We start from the raw sequence: 4060 nt of genomic DNA, 5'->3' as shown, positions 1-4060 counted from the left end.
GGCCCTTTATGGGCTTGTTCCATATGAATAGGCTTTAGTATTAATAATAATAATGGTAATGATAATAAGAATGATAATAATAACAGAAGAAGTAGTAGTATTAGTAGTAGTAGTACCTTGCTAAACCAAGCTTTCTCATTACACGAAACCAAATACGAGGATGAATAAATCAGTAGATAAACGGATGTGAGGCCAAATCAGTAAACAAAGAAAAATATTCTTACCTAAACAGCATTGACTTTTTAGAGTAATATTATAACAGCAGTGTTTTTATCTGGAGAGAAAACATGCCTCCTTTACCTTGGATATATTAAAACATAAGTTATGAATTAACCGGGGCTGCATTAGGAATTATGACTTAATATGTGGTCAAATTACTTAGGGGATTAAATTTTCTTTCTTTCTTTTTTCAGGCGAACTTTCCTTCGTATTCCATGTCTTGAGTAATTGGTAAGTTGAATATTATTATTTTTTTTAATCTCCGTGTGTTCGTGTTCCGGGTGCGTTATTTATATCTTTTCACTCGACTTTTCATTATTTTGGACTTATTTATTACAGACCGACAGAAGTAAAACGGTAATTAGGACATCACTTCATTTTTACAGTCTGGCAGACTTATGGGAGGATTTGTACTTAATGCAATGGATACACAGTTACGCCTTTACCAAAACATTTAAATCGTCATACTTTGTATAAATGACGGAGATTTAACAGGAATTAACTCTTCAATCTGTCTGTTAACAGAGAGAGCCATGCACAGAGTAATAATTTAGAACAGAGCTTTCTTAATGGACAGTCTGTTAATATAGACTTACTGACATGACAAAATTTAGTAAATCGCTCGGTTTGTTACTAATGATAAACATATAACAAGATTTAGTTCTCCATCTATTATTACAGACTGAAGGGCATATAAAAACATTTATTACATTATTCATATAGACTGACTGCCTTAGTGTGAAATTTAGCTCTTCACTCAGTCTTCTAATGTAGACTTGACAACCTCAGGACCGCATTTAATCAAGTCAGATTGTTCATAAGGAATGAGAGGCTTGGAACGAAATGTATCTTTCCGTTTCATATGCAAACATTCTGTTGGGCAGGAATTACGGATGTCACTTTGTTTAAACAGAATGATGGATGTATAGAGAGATACAGTTCTCTCCTTGATTAGTTAATACAGTCGAGAATTAGAAGCATAAAGTTCTGCGTGGACATCACTTGGTATAGATAGACTGACAGACGTATGGCTAGATTTAGTTCTCTACTTTAACAGACTGACGGTGATAGCCAAAAAAAAAAATGTATGGAATCATTTTGTTTACGACAGTCGTCGAAGTATTAAGAGATTCAACAAAACTTAGTTTGGAGTGTCGAGGTACAAATAGACGCGTAATTAAAATGATCCTTCAAAAAGAAAAAAACGCCAATTCCATCCCGTACCGTAGGAAAGGAATAAGAATGAAACAAAGTCTTGTGAAGCTTATCCTGAATGGACTATCGATTACCACATTGTCAGCAGTTATAAATATCTCGGATTTATCTCTAATGAAATGGAGAATCTTACTGGTAGTTTGGGAATCAGATTGTAAAACCTGACGACAAATATTCGTAGCATGTATCATTTGCGCGTCTGTCTTGCTTCTGATTGCTCGATATATTTGTCTAACCTCGGGTTGGTGGTGAGCAGCATGAGTGTCTTATCAATCGCGATTTGCCACAGTGATATTGGCCAAGGACATTTACCCTCTTCTTCAAAAGAACAAACTATGACTATCTATTTTTGCTTCATCGCCGCTATGTATACGAAAATTATTTTTATTTTGACAAGTATTTTATGATATACCTCAAAGAGAATTTCGGAAATAAAATAAAAAACATAAATGATGCTCTAATCCGATGAAAAAATATCTGTGATTACGTTTAAGATAACGTTGATAAAGACGCTAAAATCGTTCAGATGGGAACCAGCGCCTCAGTGGTGTGGTTGTTATGGTCTTTGCCTGCCACCTCGGTGGCCGCGAGTTCGATTCTCGGGCATTCCACTGTGGGGTTAGAGATGTGTATTTCTGGTGATAGAAGTTCACTCTCGACATAGTTCGGAAGTCACGTAAAGCCGTTGTTCCCGTTGCTGAATAACCACTGGTTCCATGCAACGTCAAACACCATACAAACAAACGACAGATGGGAACCGCACGAAATCCAGGATTCACTTCAATCCCGCGAAACATGAAGATGGCTGAATATCAGGAAATTAACGGAAAATATTTTCCAAACTAATAACAAGGCCTGTGCTTCTCTCCAACGAGTTTTAACTAAAATATGATGCGAGCGAGATGAAAGGATGGTGTAAATGAGATTATGATGCTGCGTTAATGAGATGAGAAGGCGTAATTGGGAATTATGGGTGGTTCGAATCGAGTGCGCATGCGCAAAGTCGTAGGCCTCGGAAAATTCCGCCTCGTGTTCTTCTTCTCTAATGACCCTCAAGGTAGCCACCCCATAAGAACACAGCTGGCAATGAGGTGTGGATGACTGTATCTAAGAGCTTTGATTACAACTGTGCATAATTTATTTCTTTACTGCTGAGGCAAATGAAATTTTTTTTCACAACTGCTATTATGTATTTTTATTTTAGTCTGTGCCTATTTTTCATAAAGTGTGTGGCTCCGGGGGTTGTTCATCTTCCGTTTCAAAAGCAGGTAGTGCTGGAATGAGATTCTTAGTCCCGCGTCCATCTGTACCAGGGTTTAGACTTTCCAAAGTCAGCTAATTAAGTCGGTGCTTAAGTCAGCAGAGGCCCAATGGAATTTTCAGGAAATGGTCCCGAAACCTTTATTATTATTATTATTATTATTATTATTATTATTATTATTATTATTATTATTATTATTATTATTATTATTTTGTTGTAAAATGAACCCAGGGAAGTGTTCGAAAGCTTTATAAAGGGTTTTTAAATTATACACGAACTCGCAACATTTTTTATTATTGTGGACCTCTTAGAACATAATATATACTCTCGCGATAGAGAGTTTTTCCCAACTAAAATTATCATTATTATTATTATTAACATGAGTCATTGAGCACTAGGGTGGGGAACTACCTTTGAATGCCAGGTAGTAATCTCGGAGATACGACGTTTGTCTCTTGGTCACTATAGTTGTACAGTTTTGGGCTTGGTCAAAGCGCCTCAGTGGCGTGGTTGGTTTGGTGCTTGCTTCTCACCTCGGTGGTCGCGGGTTCGATTCTCGGCCATTCCATTGAGGAGTGAGAGATGTGTATTTCTGGTGATAGAAGTTCACTCTCGACGTGGTTCGGAAGTCACGTAAAGCCGTTGGTCCCGTTGCTGAATAACGTAAAAACACCATACAAACAAACAAACAAACAATTTTTTTTACAGTTATTTTCAGTGTCGATAGCTAAGTGATATTCTTAGCGGTTTCAAACTGTTGTCTCAAATTCAATCCTGCTTAGGTCTTGGTAGAGATTCACTGTCGCATGTCCTCATCATCATGGGAGCTAGTGTTGGGACCATTCTAGGGTAACGAAACTACTGCCTTACAGGTGGACATTTTAGTCAAAGGCGAGGCCCACCGCCAATAACTGTGGTTGATGACAGCAAGGGCATGCGGTCGTAAAATCTGCTTTGCCAAATAATAGACCATGCCTGATGTAAGGAAAGGTGTATCAGGCAACCGACCCCTTAGTGTAGGGATAACGGTGGGAAAGAATAAGAAGAATAAAAGCCAGTGTGCATCGCATCATCATCATTTTTTTTTTCAGCTTCTGTTTCTTCTTTCCTAACGCACCTTTCTGAACCATATATCATCACTGGTCTAACCACGGCACAGGAGATTTGGATTTTCAGTTTATTTGGCATTCCTTTGTCACCCTCACTATAACTTCGACACCTCTCTTCATTTCCCTACATCTCCATGATCCTCAGAGATCAAGAGCATTAAATCAAACATGATAGAGAGCCACTCAAGAGCAAGAGTTCGTCTTGCCATAAGGCCAGCGAAATCTAGAAGAAACTTGTGAATATTCATATTAATTT

The sequence above is a fragment of the Macrobrachium nipponense genome, chromosome 37 (genome assembly GCF_015104395.2).
Source record: "Macrobrachium nipponense isolate FS-2020 chromosome 37, ASM1510439v2, whole genome shotgun sequence".
Lineage (NCBI taxonomy): Eukaryota > Metazoa > Arthropoda > Malacostraca > Decapoda > Palaemonidae > Macrobrachium > Macrobrachium nipponense.
The sequence above is the reverse complement of the archived record's forward strand: the minus strand, read 5'-3'. Positions refer to the sequence as shown.